Raw genomic sequence first — 22,612 nt, 5'->3', positions numbered from 1 at the left:
CAACAAGGACCCTCACCACCCAGGTCTTAAAAGTTGTATGTTTGACACTGAGGAGGAAAACTTCAGACTGCATTGTAAATGTGTTATGCTTGCAGTTCCAAATGTAGTATTTTCTTTTTCTTTGAGATTAGCAGTAGGAACATGATTAGCTAAAATTGTTAGACTTTGTACTCTTTGAACCTTTTACACTTAAGGAAAGAAAACAATAATGAGTTAACTAGTTTACATAATTCTTAACCTCAGAAATGGAGAATACATAAGAGCAAGGATGTGGTTACACCCCTAATAATAATAATTTTAAAAAATGTACAATGTGTGTTTATGGGCACAAAAGGATTTATTTGCCCAATAATATTAAATATACATGTGTATTTCCCACCAGGAGCCAGCAGATTAGAATTTCCTCATACTCACTTTCCTGAGGGACCATAAGTTGAATGGAAAGAAGTTGAAGTGCCTGGGAAATTACAGGAGCTTACGATTTCATGTCAATTGATGCCATCACAATGCGCAAATGTGGCAAGTAAAACAAGTCAGTTTTGGCAATAATGAGCCAAAATAGAGAGGCATTCCATATAATGTACAAATCAGAGATGTGGTCACATTTGGAATACTCTCATAACAGCAAAAAGAAAAAAGGAAGGCCCCAGTTATTGCAATGATATTCCTTGAGAGAAGGGTGTATGACAAGAAATTAATTAAATTGGTCAAAATTATTCAAGGAAAGTGAAGATTGAGAGGTAGTTTACCTTTTACTTTTAGGATTCAATATGCTGTAGAATATAGCCACCTATGGTTTTTAGCTATTTTCTACCCTTTTTTGGCTATGTCCCCTCCCCTCAGGAGTTTATATGCTCCTCCCCCGTGAAGTAGTCAAGTTTTGGTTTATTCTGTACTTCTCTCCTACCAGCTAATTAAAAAGAATATATTTATGACACATGAGGTGAAAAGAAAACAAGACTTTTACTTAAATGTGCTGTGGCCTCCCATCAAAGCTGTAGACCCCTCAATGAGAATGGCTTGCTGGTGAATAATTCCTAGTTTCTGATATTTTATCTGCGAATGAAGGAGTGGAGTTTCTCCCAACAGTTTTTACTCTCCACGAAGGTGTGCAGAATCTTCGTGAGGTGGGGGGAGGTGTAGATGGGAAGTTGGGTCAAGGAGATGATGGGAGGGTTGTATTAGAGTGCATGATAATTAAGAGGAGAGATTCCACACAACAATAGGTAATGTGACTAATTCCAGAAGTATTACTGAGTACTTTTGTGGTTCAGTTTTTTCATTGTAGTACTTCCTAACTTCTTGTTCCAGTTTCTGTCCCAAAGCTGATTTTTCTTTTTCTGAGAAAGGTGGACACTTTTGACTTTCTGGCTATGGCCTCGGGAACTTCATATGAGCTGAGGTCTAGGGCAGTGGCTCTCAACCTTTTTTGCCCTAGGCCCCATTTTAATTTTTCAAAACAACATATGCCCATTTGTGATGCACGGCTGCAGCAGTAAGCAGACACAAAACTTGAGAAAAACTGGACAACAGGCTTTATTCAGTTAAAAGTCTCTGCTACAGTGGTAGCTGTACTGGTGGCTCCCGAGTGAATGGGTTGGGAGGAGCCAGCTCAGGATTATATCCTGGGCGGTTGATTAACAGCCGGCCGGGTGGAGTTAGGTCTATTCAGGTCAGCTGATTGTCAGCCAGGTGTGGTCTGTCCTCCGGTAATCTTCCTGCAGGTACAGAGATCGCCCCCTGCAGGAGGCTAGTGGTGTATCACCACACCACCATTAGCGGAAAAAAGTTATATATTCAAAAGAAGTTTTAATTAGGGGAAGTGTAGACCTCAAGCATGCAGAAGTTTTGATAAAGTTGTGGAGAGATGCATAGTGAAAACAGGTCCTTCAGCCCACTGAATCCTTGCTCAGCATCAACCGCCCATTTTAACTATCTCATGAATTCCTTTTGTTTATTCTCCCCCACATTCTCATCAGCTCCCCCCCCCCCCATGTCCCACCCCAATACAACCACATTCACCTACATAGAAGGGACAATTTACAGTGGCCAATTAACCATGTCTTTGGGATATGGGAGGAGTCAGGAGAACCTGAATGAAACCCACTCAATTACAGAGTAGAGCAAATTCCACACAGGCAACACCCAAGGACAGTTTTTAACCTGGGTCACTGGTGCTGTAAGGCAGTGGCTCCACCAGTTGTGCCACATTCCACCCACTATTTTCGCAGGTGATGTGAAGCAACATCCTTTAAATTTAAATTAAAAGAAAATTGAGACATACAGCACAGTAAGTGGCCATTTCAGCCCATGAGACCGTGTAAGCCAATTTACAAACAGTGGGAGGAAACTGAAGCCCTGGGGAAAATCCATGTAGACACGGGAAGAACATACAAACTCCTCACAGACAGCATGGGATTCAAACCCTGGTCCTGATTGCTGGGACTGTAAAGACATTGCACTAACTGCTACGCCAATCATTTCTCCTTGATTGAGCATGTTATTCATGTTGACGTACCAGAAGCAATTTTTGTCCAGAGTTTGTAATTCCTAGTCCTTCAAGAGCAAAATAGTCTTTCAAATGCAAACCTTGATTGTGTTGCTCTGAACAACAACAAAACCATATACAAATTTGTTGACAATACCATGACAGTAGCTGTATCAGAAGAGAAAAGGGGCAATGAATCAGCAAACAGGAGGGAGATTGAAAACTTGACTGAATGTTGTACTAACAATAACCTCACACTCAATGTCAGCAAGAACAAGAAACTGATTGTAGACTTTAGGTAAGGAAAATCAGAGGTGTATGATCTCATGATTATGGGGATCAGAGGTGAAAAGGATGAGCAAATTTAAATTCTTGGAAGTTACTATCTCAGAAGAACTTTCCTGGAACCATCATACTAATGCTATTGTGAAGAAAGCACCTGAAAGCCTTTACTTCCTGAGGAGTTTGCAGAAGTTTGATATGTCATTGCAAATCTTAGCAAACATCTACTTAATGTGTAGTGGAAAGTATGCTGACTGGCTGCATCACAGCCTGGAATGGTGGCATCAATACCTCTGATTGGAAAACTCTGCAAAATGTAGTGGACACAGCCCAGTACATCACAAGCAAAACTCTCTCCACCTTCGAGAACACATATATGGAATGCTGGCGTCGGAGAGCAGCAGCAATCATCACGGATACACACTACCCAAGGTGTGCTCTGTTCTCACTGCTGTCATCAGGAAAGAGGTTCAAGAATAGCTGCTACCCCTCAACCATCAGACTCCTGGACAACAGACTCATTCAGAGACTCATTTAAGAACTCTTACTTTGTGCATTATTTATTATTATTAGTTAATTTATTTAAAGATAAAGAAACCGAGGATCCAAGAAGAAAAATGAGAGAAATTTTTGTTTCAAAATTAGATTACAAAGAGAACCACATTGGATAATCTTCACAGTTAATATAGTATAACTAGGATATAAGATTTAATATATTCACTGTCCAATAATAAAACCTAAAGTTTGGCAAGGCTAAACCTCCATTCTTTTTAAGTTTTTGTAAGTGGACTTTATTTAGGTGAGGGTGTTTATTCTTTCATATATAAGAAGATAATACTGAGTCAAGGGAATTTTTAAAAAAGACAGGAATAAAAACAGGCAAAGCCTGAAAAAAGTATAAAAAATTAGGTAATATATTCATTTTAATAGAGTTGATTTGACCAACTAATGATAAAGAAAAGGGTGACCAATTTGATAGCACCCCTTTCACATGTTTGATTAAGGTGATAAAATGTTCTCTGAATAAATTTTTTATGGTTTTTAGAAATTGTTGCATCTAAATAGGTAAATTGATTTCTTACAATTTTAAAAGAAAGGTTAGTATTTACCAGTGGCAGATTATTTAAATGAAAAAGTTCACAGTTTTGATTTAACTTATAACCTGAAAACTGACTGAAATGAGAAATGACTGAAATGAGAAATTAAAGAAAGCGCAGAAGGCAATGAAGTCTGAAGATAAGAAATAAAAAAGCAATAAACCAGCATAAACCAAAACTTTGTGGATTGTGCCCTTCCTTAAAATCCCAATAATATTATTAGATTCTCGAAAAGTAATACATTCTGGGAAGTTACCCGCCCCTGATGGATCTCGTGAATTTTATAAGGCTTTTCCCTCATTACTAACACCTTATTTATGTTCTGTTCTTTCTAATTCTTTTAAACTTGACAAGTTGCCACAGTCTTTTTATGAAGCTTCTCTCTCACTAATTCTTAAAAAGAATAAAAATACAGCTGAATACTACTCATACAGGCCAATTTCTTTACTCAATATTGACACTAAAATTCTATCTAAAGTTTTGGCTCATAGACTTGAAAATATTTTACTACGTATATCTGATGGTCAGACTGGATTTATTAAAAATTAGTACTCCCCCTTCAATATATGTCATTTATTAAATATTATATACACTCCTTCTAAGGGGGTTTTGGAATGTGTGATATCTCTGGATGTGGAGAAGGCGTTTGATTGGGTAGAATGGTATTATTTATTTAAGATTTTAGAAAAAAATAATTTTTGGGCTGGCTTTATTCAATGGATTAAGTTACTGTATTTATCCCTTTCTGCCTGTGTCTTACTAATTTTCAAATTTCTAAACCATTTAGACCTGCATGGAACCAGACAAGGATGCCCTTTAAGTTTATTACTTTTTCACCTGGCTCTTTATTTATTAATGATTTTTTTTCTGAATTTGCAGTTTGTTAACATTTCCTTCTCTTATTTACCATTCTTTCGAGTGCAGACTAGAGTTTCTGGTACTGTAATTAGAAATTCAGTCTAGTCTGCAGGAAATAGAATCTAGGGTTTTTTGTGATGTCATGTATGTACTCTGACAATGAATTTTAACATTGAAGTTTGAACTTTGAAAAGTTAAAAAGACTGTGATTTAGATGAAGAGCAGCTAGGGGGTCAGAGCAGGTAAGGCAACATCCGTGAAGAGACATGATCAGTCTACATTTCGGGCCATGATTGTTTAGATAACGTTGATTATGCAATGGTGCTTTACTTAGTCTAGAATAGGGGAATGCAGAATAGAAGTACAAAAGACATAGCCTGAAAAAGAATACCTTCAAAAGTACTCTTCAATAATAGTGGTTCAGAGTTTGTGGTGGAGGTATCAGTGGGGCACTGTCTTAAAAAAGGAAATCTGGCATCAACTTTCGCAGTCCAACAGGTGGAGATAAATGTGGAAGTTCAGAGATTTCTATCAATGATTCCGTGCTTCTCCACGGGCACCACTGACCCCCGTGTGGTCCTCAGAAATCAGTAAATTGTCGCTGTAGTAAGGTATTTACAAACTATTGTTACTTGTGCACCCTGAAGTTCTATGCTTTATAACATGGAGACACACAGGAAATTGTAGGATTAGTGTAAGTGAGTGGTTGATGATCAGTGCAGACTCAATGAGTTATAGGGCCTTTTTCTGTGTTGTAGCTCTCTCTCTTTGACTTGAGGTATCGCTATCCACCTGGAGCGATTCAAGCATTCTGTAACTACCCTCTGTTTGCAATAGTAACTGTTTCAAAATAAACCATAAAGACTTTTTCATCTGTTTGGCCAAAGCAGTAACAAACTTTGCCCAGGACATTTGAAAAATATTTTTTTTAATGGATAATTCAGACCAGAACAATGCAGTCTGGACTTCACTACAAATTGCATATGAAATTAAATATTAAAACAGAAGTTAACATGGAATGGAAGAAATATGCAGGAGTACAAGGAGGAGGAACATGTGGATCATTTTTATTTTCAGCCTGTTGCCTTCATTACTTCAGTACAAACCCAATTTCTTTATCAGGTTCAAACTAATTTCAGCAGCCTATAAATTCATGCTCCTTGTAGAGTGATTCCTTTCAGGTGTTAATTATCTTTTATTCACAGCACAGGAACCATTAAGCTTCAGAGGTCCTGACCTAAGTGCAGAAATTTTATTTTGAATGTTGGACAGGGAAATGGGAATGAAGTCCGTCCACACTATTTTGCTCCCATGCTGAAAGGGATATATTTTACATCATGTGCATAAAGTTCACACATTCCAATTGCATCCTACACATAAAGCTTGTGCAGTTTGTACATTCAAAAACTCTGTAAATCCCTCACACATTGAAGTGTAAAAGAGTGAAGAAATTTCAGTGGCCCAGTTTGTCCTGCTGCTCAGCCAGCAAGGAATAGCTCATTCCTGGCTCCATGCATTTCAGTGCAAAAGTCCCACTCTAGATTGTGGTCCTTCCCCACAGAACCCTTGCGTTGGCTGCGCTAAACCTCAATACTTACTCAGCACGTACTCCTGCAGAATTCAGTGCACCAGTTGTCAGCATTCCCACACTAATATCTCCATGTGCTAGAAGATCAACAAATTTCAGGAAGACCAAGGAGCATCTTTAACTGAGTTGATATTTCAGGAGCTCTGGATGTCTGTGTCTGTGTGCATCCCTGGGAACAGCCTATAAATCGGAGAGTCCTCCCTTACGCTGCTGCTGGCGATGAGCCATGACGAGGACCCTTGCATCCTTCTCCATCCACTCTGAGCAAATTCACAGTCTGCAAAGAAGTGGGTGTCTGTTTCCTCCCAATCGAAGACATGTTGAGGATAACGTGCTTTGGGAATGACATTCTGGTTGTACAGGAAGGATCTGACCAGGAGGGCTCCTCTCACCACTAGCCAGACCAGGTCTTGGTGCAGTTTGTGGGTTCTGGTGATGAGTCAGTCTGTCAGATGAGGCTAGATAATCTGCTCAGGGGATATCTTCACAGTATCCATTGAGTTGTTATCCCTCAGGACATTCTATGATGACCATTGTCTAATGGATATGGCTAAAGGTATTTGCATGCAAAAAACTTCCATAAAGGATAGGTAATATGGCAATGTTCAACTGGTTTGGACTGTGTGGCAATGGGGCCAGGCCTATCCTTCGCATTACTTGATTATGGACTTAAGGAGGAAATCAGGAGAACACAAACCAGTCCTCGTTGAGGGGGTCAGCAGTGGAGAGGGTCAAGAACTTTAAATTCCTGGGTGTCAACCACTCTGTCCTGGAGCCTCCATGTTGATGCAATCATGAAGAAGGCTCACCAGGGGCTATATTTTGTGAGGACTTTGAGGAGATCTGGAATGTCACCAAAGACTCCAGGAAATTTCTACAGTTGTACCATGTAGAACATCCTCTCTGGTTGAATCACTATCTGGTATAGTGATCCCAAAGCGCATGACAGGAAAAAAACTCCAGAGTTGTTAACTTAGCCACTAACATCACTGGCACTAGTCTTCATTTCATCAAGGACATCTACAAGAGCTGTCTATCCTCAAGGATTCCCACCACCCAAACCATGCCCTCTTCACACTACTACCATCAGGAAAAAGGTACATGAGCCTCAAGATGAGCGATAAATGAATTATTTAGATAATAATTTAAATATTGAAATCCTTTTGAATATACTTCCAATATCTCTGTCATTTAAAAATATTAAGCTGGCTTCTAATTGTAGATGGCTTCCAAAAGTCCATCATGGTGATCACAGGTGGGGCGTTTGAATCCTCTACCTAAGGTCTGGTAGCTTTTCATGGGACAGCTGAGGAAGCTGAACCAGGGGTAAGTGTAGCCAAATGAATAGCACATGGAGTGAGAACAGATGACTGAGAATTATCTGGATGAATGCAAAATGTTCTGATCTCTGATGAAATTGAGTGAAATAGTGGCCTAGCAGTTACTACTGCTGCTGACAGCTCTAGCGACACAGATTTTGTCATGATTTTGGGTGCTATCATTTTGGAATTTACAGGTTGTCCCTATGACTGAATGGGTGTTTGCTGCATGTCCCTCATTCCAAGGAGCTTAATTGGCTACTACAGGTAACCAATTGTGCAGGTAAGCAGCCAAATAATCAACAGGGAGTTGTAAAACACAAACGTCTGCAGACACTGTGGTTGAAATAAAAACACAATGATGGAGAAACTCAGCAGGTAAAATTGTACTTTATATAACAAAGGTTAAAATACATAAACCAACATTTTTGGGCTTGAGTCCTTCATCAAGGTATGAAAAAAATGAAGGCAGGTGCCCGAACAAAATGGTAGAGTGGGAGGCATTTTGTTCAGGTGCCTGTCTACATTTTTTCATACCTTGATGAAGGACTCAAGCCCAAAATGTGAGTTATATATCTTTGTTATATAAAGTACCTGTACACTGCTAAATCAACAGGGAGTTATGTGAGAGAGAGAATAGGTTGTCAGAATAGGTGATGCATGAACAGGCATCACCTGTGCCCCATAGGCACAACGGTAGCAGGTAGAAATGGAAACGGGATGCTTTTGGAGCGGATCTGGCAAAGAGCGCTGATAAGACAGAGTGAAACACAATAGAACTTAAGTGGCCATGAAAGGGATATATCATGTGAAGGATAATGGTTCTGAAGGGTGATGACCTCTAGCTCTGATGGTGCTGAGAACAATGCAGCATAAACTAAGAACAAAAGGTGGATTCATGCAGACCTAAAAGAAATATATCCATGTCAAGCTGACTTGAAAAGAATATGTCCCAATTGAAATGACGTGCTCTAAGGGAGATGGTCCATCGGATCTGAAAAGGACTGTGCAAGCTGAATAGGGACATAGTGGACAGAATGTTTGGAAGTGCACCGGGGAATATTGAGGTGCAGCATCACTGGCCAGTGAACCAGGAAAGGGTGAAGCATGAACAGGCTGAGAATGCAGACCGAAGCAGAAGCGAACTATATTTGGCTCAGCTGTTGTGGGTGGCAGGGAGAAGTGCAGAGGAAATGGTGCTCTACAACCAACCAGGCAAATTGTGTGAGTAAGGACAGGGTGAAACGATCTGATCAGAAATGTATTCCACAGCATGGAACTCAATAATTTAAAAAAAACAGATAGGCACACGAATCTTAAAATATAGAGGGTTATGGGTATGAGGAAAGGAAAAATTAGATCACTGTGGAATAGGTTTACATAGGTCATCATGGGCTGAAGGGCCACAACTGTGGTATAGTGTTCTCTGTTCTTAATAAGTTTAAGAGGAATGAATTTCTCTGCTGGGCGTGGACTTTATGGGCTCAATGACCTACTTTCTTGCTGCAATAATAAGCAAAAACTAGTAGATGGCTGATGATGGGGTGAAAAGCATCTTCTCATCAACTGCAGCATAAACTGGGCCCAAGAAATAAAAAAAGTGAAGGATCTTTTACAAACAAAATAAGTAAATATCCCCTTGGTAATTTCAACAGACTGCTAAATAGAGCTTCTTACAGACACCAATTCCAACCAGGGCCACCAGAGCCCAATACGCAGCAATAAACTGTTTTAGACTCCATAAAGGAACATGTCAGAACGTGGCTTCTTAGCTGTCAAACATCCTATCTGAACATATCAAGGATCTGTGGGTGAGGCATCAACATTTCAAGAAATATACCAGTTGCTATTAGAGTAGATCATTGGAGTTTTTATATCTTTCAGCTCTGCTCCTGATGATGGACGTATCAGCAACTTTTGTTTATTAGATACCAACACAGACATCTGGCAGGTCATTATTGCTAAATTTCAAAGGGGTTCATTAGCTTGCAATGTTTTTTTTTATTGGGGAAACATGTAAACAGAATGTACTGAGATTTGCCTTTATTGCTTGATTTCTGTAGATTATCACAAATTGGATATATGAGGCTCAGTTGTCTCTCATCACAAACCAACTCTGTTTCTCAATAGGAAGTGCTTCTATTTGCTCACAGTTCAATGAGGTCACAGGTAATGTATTCACAACTGAAGTACCTAGGTTTATAGACTGTAGAGAAAATCAAAGCTTATGGGAATCAAGCAAGAGAATGGAATTGGAACCAAAGATCAGATCAGTCAAAATACCCGAAATGGTCAATAACTTTAAATAAAAATAATAATACTTATTTCATGATTTTTTTTTTTGGACAGTGGCAGCTGGCATCATACAGTTGCTCTCCTTCCAACAACCTTCTAGAATTTTTTGGCTCCAAACACTGCTTGCAACATGAGATTCAATTAACTCATGTGCAGCACTCCTTAAAGTAGTGACAGGCTTCCTTTAACAATGAAAAAGAAATAAAAATCCAAACATCAGCCCAGTTGCTACATGTTTAATTTGGCATAAAGTTTTGCAAATACTTAGGAGACTATCCTTCCAGATCTAGTTCTAACTGGATACAATTTTCCAGGTGCCTGTTTTGACCTGTTATTTTTGCACTGTAGGTTTAGTGGTGAACTCTATTACCCATGCATCTGCTTCTTTCAAACATGCTTCTGTGGTGGTATTCCTGAGCTAGTACCTGCACCTCTGATATAAGATATCCTCCTCCTTCAGGATCTCACGTGACTTGGGATTTAATGTCTGTCAAGTCATCATTGTCTAATGCTAATGTCAAGATCATTTTACTGTATCTTCAGCTATTGGTAGGACAAGTCTTTGGCTCCTTTATTGTTGCAGAATGCCTGTGCCTGTCTTGTGGACATTTTTAGCTGTCTTCCTGGACATTTTTGTAACTCTACTTCCAGCAGCCTTTTTGTTGGAGTGAGTAGAGTCCAAATGCGCAGGGCTGCTCATCACTCTTGGGCTGAGACTGTTGCAGATGACAGGATACTTAAATAGGATACTTAAGTAGGAATCTAACTGTGATAACTTAGCCTCTGTCAGCAATTCCTTGCACACCTTAATTTCCATTAGTCTGGTGGCAAGTGAGGTAATAATTTCTGATGATCAAACTTCCTTGGTTGGCTGATGTGAACCTTGTTACAAATTTGCCTCACTAAATGGGAGCCCATAATCTGTTCAATGCCTCAGGGATGCTGTATCCAGCAATTTACCATTTACTTATTCTTGGAGCATTAATGATCGTCAATGAATAGCTGCTATCTAAGAATTTCTACCTGACCTTTGAAAACATAATGAATTGTCAGCAAATAGTGGCCTAGGGCCTGTCTGGATCTGATAAATTTACTTTGGCTGATTCCTTTTCAGGGACTGACCTGCAGGTCTCACATTTCTGTACACTGTTTTCTTTTACAGTATACATTTTTCTTTGCTCTGTAAAGGCAAATATTCACAACCAGACGTGAAAAGTAAACCTTATCTGATTACATCATTGTGATAGTACAGATCTATCACCAATGTATATAGTGTATATAGTTACAGTATCTAGACTGTGCTTACAGCGATTGGCTGAGAGCTAAGCCACGCCTATTGTCTGGGCCTTAAAGGGTTGTGTCCCTAGCCAGGTCGGATCATTCCGGACTGGTCGGCCACCTGTGAAGAGCTCCTGTCTTTTGCTAATAATAGCCTTGGTTTGGATCAACAAGTCTTTGATTCTTTCGACGAGCTCTACAATCATATCTTTATGAAAGGGATAGTTGTGAGTAGAAGCATAGAAATTGTTTTCTCTGGTAGGTGAGACTAGAACAAGGGGACACATCCTTAAGATTCAGGTTTAGAATAGAGATGAGGAGGAACTGCTTTTCCCAGAGAGTAGAGAATCTGTATAATTCTCTGTCCAAGGAAACAGTAGAGGCAGCTGAATTAAATATATTTAAGATGCAATTAGATAGTGTTTTGCATTGTAAGGGAATAACGGTTACGGGGGAAAAGGCAGGTAGGAGGAGCTGAGTCCACAGCCAGATCAGCCATGATCTTATTGAATGGCAGAGCAGTCTCAACAGGCCAGATGGCCTTCTCCTGCTCTGATTTACTATGTTCTTATGTTTAGAACTTGAGAATAATTATCCTTGATTTTATTGATGCTGTCACTTAAGTGAAAATATGATCTGAGAACTGATTTATACTCGCACCGTGTCACCTTCCATTTTCTTTGAATTCAGGCACTGCATTGTATCATCCTGTTCAGTAGCCTCCTTGGTCTTATTCATTAAATCCTTTTTCTGATCATCAAAATATTGTTTAACCATGTGCTGCATATATCCAGCCAATACCATCCCACATCCATTTTGACACACACCTCACTCAGATGGGATAAGAACTCATTCATGTTGTACACAAACCTTAGAAAGTGTTGTGTTCCTACAACATATGCCAGTTAGACAGATCCCTTACTGTCTTAGCTTTGCCCAGATCTGGATTAAGATAATCTCTGGTGATCAAGGAGAATTCCTTCAATTTTAACAACTTTTGTTCATTCAACTTCTATGACTGTCTCTGCATCTTCCAATCAGAGATCTAGTTTCCAGTACTGGTCTAATTCAATCTCTCCTTCTCCTTCTCCTTCTCCAAGGTCCAATATGCCATCTTCCTTTATATTTATCCCACTGAGACCCTTAGGCAAAGCATCCAATCTTTACTGAAACACCACTGGTTCTTTTGATTTTAAACTGCATTCTTTTTCAATGACATTCAGTGCATTGTGGCAAGATAAATACAAGGTTGTCTGATAAAAATTCACACTTTTCCCAAACCTATTTCTTGCATCCAGCTCACTGGAAGATTTTTTTTGCCTTATTCAGACCTTGCAAAGCATCTTCTAACATCTTTATTGGGAGGTGGCTCCTCTTAAGACTCCAGTCAGATCTCATGGGGCTTGGCAAATTCTAAGGTTGTCATTTGATTTCTCAAGTCACACCAAATCAGATACCCAAGTGGTAGGCATGCCAAAGAGTGGGATTACAATCCCCATCTTGGGCAGCATCCCCAACTTGGAGTCAATTTTCTCCTTGAGAGTCACTGGAACATGTCCTTGGAGGGTGTACTACTTCCTATTTCTTCTCATCTAGGACAAGATGGAATTTTAAGCTTCCTTTTCATGTTTTAGTATCGGACCATGAGTGACACTTCTCCAGACATCTGTTAAACTTCCCAGGAGTAATAAGGTACTGCACCTTACCATTGGATTCACTCTGAACAAAGGTTCCAATGCGTTGCAACCGTTTAAAGAGCATCTATGTCAATCCCCATCTTCATTGGATGAGATCTTGAAGTCATCACAATGTAACCCTTCACCTATGGTGGTGATTATATCATTAATTTTGGGGCTGGTTGGTGTATTAGCTGTGCCTTGTCTGTGAAGTGGGACTCCGTGGTTGGTTTCCATAGTTGAAGCAGTGCAACCACAAAGCAACCTTATGGATTGCTTAAAATTCAATTAAGATAAAATTAATATTAGAATATTTCTCCTGAAGGATCATTTGAGCTGAGAGTTGGAGGAGGTGGCGAATGGAGTTCAGGCGATTATCTGGAGGAGGAGGAGCTTGGAGAGAGTTACGGGGTTAATTGGTCTAGGGGCCAATAAAAGGAAGGTAAGTATAGGGGAGCGGCCAGTGAGGAGTGGCCCAGTGAGTGAGTGGCACAGCCAAGGAGTGGGTCTTAGAGGCTTTGGCTCAAGAGGCTTAGGCGAGCAGAGGCTGAGGACGAGCGTGTCAGGACTAAGTTAAGACGGTCACATTTAATTTAATATATATCTGTTTATTTTTTTACTTTTGTAAGCTAAGAGGGGTAGGAGGCAAGATGAGTGTGAGGGCAGTTTTCTGCTCTCAGTGTCACATGTGGGAAGTCATGGAGTCTTCTTGTCTCCCAGACATCCACATGTGCACAAAATGTGCTGAGCTGCAGAGTCTAAGGGACAGAGTCCAGGAAGTTGAGCTGCAGGTTGATGATCTTGCTCTGGTTAGGGAGAGTGAGGCCATCATAGACAAGAGTTATAGACAGGTGGTCACACCAAGGCCATGGGAGGAGGGGTAGTGGGTTATTGTTAGGAGGAGAAAAGGGAGGGGTTGGGTTCAAGAGAAAGCATCTGAGTCTGTAATCCTCAGCAATCGGTACTCCACCTTGAGTACTGAGGAGGGGGATAGACAGTCTAAGGAAGGCAGAGTCAGCCACTGTAGCCCAGTAAGGTAGGGATAGGAGGAAAAAGGTGATAGTTATAGGGGATTCGATGGTCTGGAGGACTGACAGAGGTTTTTGTGATTAAGAAAACCAGATGGTGGTTTGCCTCTTTGTTGCAAGGGTCCAGGATGTAACTATGCGTGTCCAGGGAATCCTAAAGGGGGAGGGTAAAGAGCCTGAGGTCGTGGTATATATTGGTACCAACGACGTTGGAAGGAAGGAGGAAGTGGTCCTGCAGAATGAATATAGGGAGTTAGGTAGGGAGCTTAGAAGAAGGACCTCTAAGGGTATAATCTCTGGATTGCTTCCTGTGCCACGTGTCAGTGAGGGCAGGAACAGAATCAGGTGGACGTTAAATATGTGGCTAAAGGGGTGGAGTAAGAGACAGGGATTCAAGTTCTTGGACCACTGGGACTTTTTTGGGGGAGATGGGACCTATACCAGAATAATGGGTTACATCTGAATCCCAGAGGGACCAGTCACCTGGTGGGGGCATTTGCTAGGGCTTCCAGGGGAGCTTTAAACTAGTGTGGTTGAGGACAGGGGTTCAGGTAAGGGAGGACAGCAGAGTGAGGGTTTACTGGCACAGGAAAAAGGCATATTCACATAATTTGGGGGTGGAACGGCAGGAAGTAATGAATAGATGCTATAATGACAATGGTGAGAAAGGTAGAGAGGGTGATAGGCAGAAGGTAGAATGCGGATGATCTCTGAGATGTATTTATTTCAATGCGAGGAGTGTTGTAAGGAAGGTGGATGAGCTAAAGGTGTGGATTGACATGATGTTGTGGCCATTAGTGAGACATGGTTGAAGGAGGATTGTTACTGGCAGTTAAATATTCCTGGATTTTGCTGCTTTAGATGTGACAGAATTGGTGGAGTAAGAGGGGGAGGTGTGGCATTACTTGTCAGGGATGATATTACAGCGGTGCTGAGGCAAGATAGACTGGAGGGCTCATCGAGAGAGGCAGTGTGGGTAGAACTAAAAAATAAGAAGGGTGAGGTTACTATTATAGGGGTATATTATCGGCCACCAAATGGGGAGAGGGAACTAGAAGAGAAAATGTGTAAGGAAATAGCTGAAATGTGTAATAGGAATAGGGTGGTGTTGGTTGGGGATTTCAATTTTCCTAATATTGATTGGGAAACTCAGTGAGTGGGTAGGATGGCTTAGAGTTTATACAATGTGTTCAGGACTGCTTTTTGCAGCAGTATGTGGAGGTGCCCACTAGAGGGGGAGAAATGTTAGATCTGTTGTTAGGGAATGAAATAGGGCAGGTGAAGGAAGTGAGTGTTGGGGAGAACTTCAGATCCAGTGATCATGGGTCCATTAGCTTAATTATGGAAAGGGATAAGTCAGGCCTGAAGTCGAAAGCCTTCAAGTGGGGGTAGTCCAGATTTGAGGAAATGATAAGGGATTTGCAGAGAGTTGTGTGGACTGATCTTTTTTCTGGAAAGAATGTAGAGGAAAATTGGAGGATATTTAAAGGTGAGATTCTGAGAGTACAAAATCTTGATGTTCCAGTCCAGTCAAAAGGTAAGACCAAAAGTTCGAGGGAGCCGTGGTTTTCTAGGAAAATTTGGAATTTGGTTCGGGATAAGAGGCTAAATATAAGAAACATAAGATTGATGAGATGTATGATAATTAGATTTCAGAAAGAACCTTAAGAGGGAAATTAGAAAGGCAAAAAGAAGGTATGAGGTGCCATAGCTAATAAGGTGAAAGTGAATCCTAAGGGTTTTTACAAATACGTAAATAGTAAAAGGAGGGTTAAGGTTAGAGTGGGTCCACTGGAGAATGAAAACGGTGAACTATGTGAAGAACCGTATGAGATGGGGGAGTTATTGAACGATTTTTTCTCATCTGTATTCATGAGGGAAAGGGTCATTGGAATATATGAGATTAGTGAGGCAAATGGCTTAGTTATGGAGAGGATAGGGATTAGTAAAGCAGGGGTTTTGGAGCTTTTTGGATCAATAAATGTGGATAAATCACCTGGTTCTGATGGGATTTTCCCCAGGACTTTAAGGGAGGTCAGGGAGCAAATAGCAGGGGCATTGACAGTGATTTTTCAAAGATCACTGGAGGAAGATGTGGTACCATGGGATTGGAGGGTTCCGAATGTAGTTCCGTTGTTTAAAAAAGACATTAGGTGTAGGCCAAGTAAGTATAGGCCGGTAAGTTTGACTTCGGTGGTGGGGAAGGTTATGGAGGGTATTCTTTGTGATAGTACATATGCATATCTGGATAGGCAGGGATTGATTAGGGGCACCCAGCATGGGTTTGTGAAGGGAAAGTCATATTTGATGAATCTAGTTAAGTTTTTTGAAGAGGTGACAAGAAAAGTGGATGAAGGTAGGGTGGTTGATGTGATCCATTTGGATTTTAGTAAGGCTTTTGATAAGGTTCCGCATGTAAGGTTAGTAAGGAAGCTTCAGTCACTAAGGATTAATAGAGAGATAGTGAGATGGGTTCAGAGATCGCTGGAAGATAGACAGCAGAGAGTCATGGTGGACAACTGTCTGTCAGGATGGAAGCCTGTGACAAGCGATGTGCCTCAGAGATCGGTACTGGGTCCCCTCTTGTTTATCATTTATATTAATGATTTGGAGGAGGGTGTGGTTAACTTGGTAAGCAAATATGAATACGATACAAAAATAGGGGGAGTGGTGGATAGTGAGGTAGGTTTTCTTGGATTACAGAAGGATTTAGTTTGTTTGGACAAGTGGGCTGAAAGATGGCAGATGGAATTTAATGTAGACAAGTGCGAGGTGCTGCATTTCAGAAAATAAATAACCAGAATAGGACTTATGCAGTTAAGGGGAGGGCATTGGGGAATGCAGAGGAACTGAGGGATCTTGGAGTTATGGTACAGAGTTCCTTGAAGGTGGATTCCCATGTAGACAGGGTGGTTAAGATGGCATATGGTATGCTGGCCTTCTTAAATCATAGTGTAGAGTATAGGAGCTGGGAAGTGATGCCTCGACTGTTTAAGGCATTGGTGAGGCCAGGTTTGGAGTATTGTGTTCAGTTCTGGTCTCCAAATTATAGGAAGGATATAGATAAGGTGGAGAGGGTGCAGAGAAGATTTACAAGGATGTTGCCTGGCTTACAACATCTCGAGTACAGAGAAAGATTAAGACTGGACTTTATTCATTGGAATGTAGACAGTTGAGAGGGGATTTGAGAGAGGTATTTTAAAATTATGAAAGGAATAGATAGATTAGATGTGAGTAGACTTTTTCCCCTGAGGACAGGGGAGGTAGGAACAAGAGGGCATAAGTTAAGGGTAAAGGGATAAAACTTGAGAAAAAATGTTAGAGGATTCTTCTTCACTCAGAGAGTAGTGGCAGAATGGATTGATCTTCCAGAGGAGATACTTGCGGCAGGGTCCTTTCTGTCATTTAAGGGAAGGTTGGATATGCACATGGATATGAGGGGGTTGGAGGGTTATGGGTGGAGAGTGGGAAGGGGGAGCTAGTGGAGTTGTTCAAGTGAACTGGCGTGGATCCGTAGGGCTGAAATGGCCTATTTCCGTGCTATAAACTGTTATATGGTCATGTGGTTATATAGAATTGAATTGTGAACAGTGAAGGAATCATAGAATTATAAAGCCCGAATACTTTTTCAGCCCAACTTGTCTATGAAGGCCATGCAAACTAGTCCCATTTGACTCCAAACATTTCCTGTACATGTACCTATCAGAATGTCCAGTGGATATCACAAATGCATCCATCTACACCTTCCTCTGGCAGCTCGTTCCACATACCCACCACCTTCTGTTGACCTTCAGGTTACCTTTAAATCTTTCACCTCTTAACTTAAACCTTATTTTGGACCTCATCTGCTGAGAGAAAGACTGTGACCCTCATGTCTTTATATACCTCTACAGGGTCAATCATCAGCCTCCTCCAATCCAGGGGGGAAATCGTTACAGCCTATCTAGATTGTCTTTGTAATTCAAGCTCGCCAGTCCTGGTGACATCCTTGTGAATCTCTTCTGCACCCCTTTCAGCTTATGTCTGGAGTAAGGCCATAATGTTCCAGGAGATCCAACAATGGGTGCTTTGGGACATGGTCTTTATTCCTATTCCATACAGATAAGGAAGCCTTGCATTACGTGTCAGCCCTAAAACACAGAGGATGCAAAGGTGATTAATTCCTCATTAATCAGGCTATATTTTCTAACTGACAAGAAACAAAACAGACAGTCATTTCCTTGTTTCAGTCCAACAATTGATTCTCAACGGCAAGATGTGGAAAATAACAGTGTAATGGAATTGAATTTCCATGCACAAGAGTTTAAGATTATTATCCTGAAGGACATGCCATGCAGTTTTACCTTAAGGAATACTGTAAGCAGGAAACATTGTTTGGATAAACAGTACAAGAAACATTTATTTGGGCAAAGGGAAAGTGAACTATTTGGCAATGTTACAGTGAGAATTTAGTCAATCACAAATACTGGAGATCATGCCAAAGAATATGAGAAGGAACATAGTGCAGATAACAAAATATTTGGTGTTGAAGAGCTTTCAGTCAAGTTGATACGGTTCTTTGAGACATCAGAGAAAATAACACAAATGGAAGAGCAAAGGCATGTGTGTATTTTTTATTTACAGAAGTGGTGCAAGTATAAACTCAAAATATTTTGACAAGGGAGCAAATTCTTTAAAGTTTTCTGAAAAATATTGTCTAAAAGAAAATAACTGCACCTTGTCTCAAGATTCTCTTCAAAGTTTTATTGCCTGGCAGCAAAATGAATAGCAGAGTGTTACGGATAGCCTGACTCAAACCTCCCACAAACCCTTCCAACAAGCACTGGGTAAATAATTGTATGAACAATTTGCCCCAATGAAATTTGCTGTGTAATGAATTAAGAAAATATTTATCCCTGAGAATAGATGATTCACGCAGGCCCTTTGACCCATTGAGACTTGCTGACCATCAAACCCCCTTTTACATTCTATTAATCACATTCTCATGAATTCCCCTCATTTTCCACTACTCACTTACCAACTGAGAACAATTTATAGTGCTAATTAACAAACTGCTCTCTATTTGGATGCACACCTAGGAAACCCTTGGTGTCACAAGGAGAATACCCAAACCGTACAACACACAACACGCAAGTCATAATTAAAGTGCATATATGTTTCAAGAAATTGTTCGGGATGCTTAGCACTTAACTGAATGAATAAAAAAGAATGCATTTCAGGATCATAGAGCTTTCCAGGCAGTTCTGCATTTTATTGAATGAGTGATTGGTAATAAATCTAGGAATGGCTGTGGTCTCACTTGGGCAGTAACATCTACATAGTGCCAACTGCTTGACTGGATCTGCTCAACTTGAAAAAAAAATAAGGTCATTGCCAAATATTGTCAAAAGGGTACACTGTCATTGTGCCCCTTTGTTAATGCAGGGACTTTCCTTTGGAGCCAGCAAAATACCTAGTTTTTAAAAAAAATTATAGATGAAGCATAGTAACAGGCCTTTCTTGCCCATGAGCCCACACCACCAAAATACACCCATGTAACCAATTAATATGCAGATATATATATATAAAACCATGTTTTTATAACAATACCCTTAACTGTGAGCCAAGGGGTTACAAGTTTTAGTTGGTTAAATGATTTTTACTCATTTATTACTAATCTCTATTGAACTTAAAAAGATGGTGGTGAACTTCCTTTTGGAACTTGAGGGAACAGAGAAGCTGAAGGGACTCAGCAGGTCAGGTTGCATCCGTGGAGATAAATGGTCAGTCAATATTTTGGGTCAGTACTCTATTGAGACTAAAGAGGCAAGAGGTGACATTAAGTATATCAAGGGAAGAAAAGAGGAGTTAGATGCCGGGGAGAGGCCAGGATAGAAGGTGAGAGAGGTGAAGCGACATGTAAAGGGAGAGACCACTGGAAGGGAGATGGTTAGAGAGCAAAAAAAGACGGTGGAATCAGATAGAGATAGAGGTAACCTAATATTGAAAAAAATAATGTTATGCTTTCAGGTTTAAGGCAGAACAGGAGGAATATGATGTGTAGTTCCTCAATCTATGTTAACTTCACCCTGGCAATGGATGAGGCTATGGACAGACATGTTTGTATTGGAATGGGAAGGGGAAGTAAAATAGTTGGCAACTTGGATTCCTAGCTCAGATCTTTAGAGAGCAGGTATATGGTGAAGAGTTGCCCAATCTGCGTTTGGTCTCACCGATGTAGAAAATGCCACACCAAGCACACTGAATGCAGTCCCTCAAACGAAGCACAAATCCTTCTGGTGAAGGTGCTCCCACAATGCTGTTAGAGAGAGCACCTGGGTTTAGACTTAGCAAAGATGAGGTATTTCAGACAGATTGGTGTGTGATGGATGAGAACCTATATGTGTTGGAATCTATGATGTCCTTGTCCTTCTTTATTATAAACATCATTGATTTGGGAGGTGCTGTGATGAAGTTTAGGTATGTAACTGCAGTGCATTTTTTAGAAGACACACATTACACTCAAAAGGCACTAGTCATTGAACAGTATGAATCTTGGCCTATTGGCTAAGATCAAGTGTAGTTCATCTGCTGTGAGCTGATCAACTGGATCTGTGAGAAGATGTAGCATCAAGAAGGAAGAAAAAGGAAGAGAAAGATATCTGGGAGGAGCATTGAAGTGGAAGAGATCATCTGGTGCAAGGTGTCTAGCTGATGCAGGGGTAGATCCATGCTGATTGGTGGACCAATCTAATGCTATTTCCAGCCGTAAGCCCATCTCCACCAGTCTCATGAGATGGCCACGACAATGAACTCCTCAGGTGGCAATGAAGGACATGAATGTACCCATTTTTCTGGGCCTCTTTGTCAAAAAGGTGTTGATGCACTGCTGTAAATTTGAGGTGAATAAAATTTACTGCTGCCAGGATGTTATGAATAATAGTCACTTTGATATGACTTTCAAGAGCTGGCAGGAAAGTAAAGGATGCTCCTGGACTTCCAGGAAAAGGAAAATGTGGCTACACTCACATTATTCAAGGCACAATCATTCTTCACCCTTCCAGTACGGATAAAAAAAGTGATAATGGTGCATGTGTTCAGCCACAAGCGCAAATACTGGACGTGCTAACCTTCCTGAGCCATTATGTTGAGGGTACAATGACCTGTGTGGACATCAAAGCATGTTTGGAATATGGACCAGCAAGAAACAAGTAAAGGTGAAGTTGAGAGTGGACAATGAAGGGGCCATCATCCAATCCCCTTCTAGGTGTGCACCATTGGTGGGAACTGTAGGTATTTGGTCTATGCTCGACAGCCCAGGGTATACCGGAACTACAATGAATTTGAGCATTTGGCAGCCCAATGCAGCATAGTCATCTGCAAGAACTGAAAGTAGGAACACCATCAGACCAAGGACTGTAGAGAGAGTAAGTGCTGAATCAAAACATGTCATCACTTAAGCACAAGCATTAAGAGGAGAAATCACCACTCCTAGTGAGGTCAACTCCCTCTCAACCTCAACCACAGCAGAGACCTTGATAGAGACCAAGACCCCCAAGCACATCTACCTCCAACCCCCAAACCTCAACCACAAGCTGGAGGTCTCTGTTGAGAAGGCAGAGTTGATGGAGGAGAGAGCCGCGGAGGAGAAGCGGCAGACAGTCAAGAAATGAAGGAAATCCAAAAAAGACCCAAGAAGTAAACTGGCAACTGACACTGCAAGCAGTAGGAAGGAAGGGATCAAGGTGCAAACAGAAGTCATCCAAGGTTGAAAGAGTCAGCAAGACCATCCAATGAAGGCAGAGGAAGCACCAAGATGGAGGGGAAAGAAAGGAGGACAATGGGTTATGGGTAAGCCTGATTAAGGGAAGTAAAACACTCAGCCACACAATGTTTAGAAATGATCTGAATGGAGAAAGGCTGCTCATGAGTGGAGTTCTGATCTTCTGCATGCAGGTGCAATAAATATTACAAAAATAATTTTTATTGCAATAAATATTGCAATATAAATAATTTACAAAAATTCCACACGATTGTTACAACATTGGAGTTTTAAGATAGAGAAATGTTGTTACAATCGTGTGGAATTTTTGTAAGGCTGCAGATACCATATGCGGTTTGGTCCCATTATTCAAGAGAGGATATGGTACATTTAGATGTCCAGAAAGAATTTGTCAGGCAAATCAGGGGGATCAGGGAGATGTCCTGTCATAAACGATTAACAAATTAGACCTATATTCTTTTGTTTTGTCAAGTGAAGGGTGATTTTATTGAAACATATAAAGTTCTAAGTCGTGAAGTTCATCAGGCTTTGGTGCTTGAAAGGTAAATGGTTACCACTCAGGAAGGTTCTTGTCGGTTTTCAGAGATTTGTTCTTCCTGAACACAAACTGATCCCTTTTAATCAGCCATGTCAGTGTCTTGCTGAAGAAACCTGCCCCATTAGGGTTTTCCAGATAATAACCTCTTTCTTTTGGTCACCACAGACTTCCTTTTTGTTTATGTTATTTCAGGTGAAACATTAGGCAGCCAGTCCTCTCAACAAACATGAAATTCAACTGAAGAAAATTAAATGACATTCAAGTGGATTATAAGAGTTTAAAAATTGACAGTAACGAATTAAGTGCATTTATGTAAAAGGGGAATGTTTGCATTTAAAAAAAAATCTGTGCTTTCAATGTACCTTAAGAAGAAGTGCTTAGTAAAATCTGTGCTTTCAATGTA

General features: G+C 40.6%; 1 long non-coding RNA gene across 1 annotated transcript in view; it reads left to right on the top strand.

The window, feature by feature from the left end:
• LOC138763493 (uncharacterized) overlaps positions 1-22,612 on the top strand; it is a 46,216-nt gene extending 23,604 nt beyond the window's left edge. The window contains exon 3 of the long non-coding RNA XR_011357612.1: positions 22,402-22,612. This is a non-coding gene — a long non-coding RNA (uncharacterized lncRNA). The remainder of the gene's footprint in view (positions 1-22,401) is intronic.

Source organism: Narcine bancroftii, chromosome 5 (assembly GCF_036971445.1).
Source record: "Narcine bancroftii isolate sNarBan1 chromosome 5, sNarBan1.hap1, whole genome shotgun sequence".
NCBI lineage: Eukaryota > Metazoa > Chordata > Chondrichthyes > Torpediniformes > Narcinidae > Narcine > Narcine bancroftii.
The sequence above is the reverse complement of the archived record's forward strand: the minus strand, read 5'-3'. Positions and strand labels throughout refer to the sequence as shown.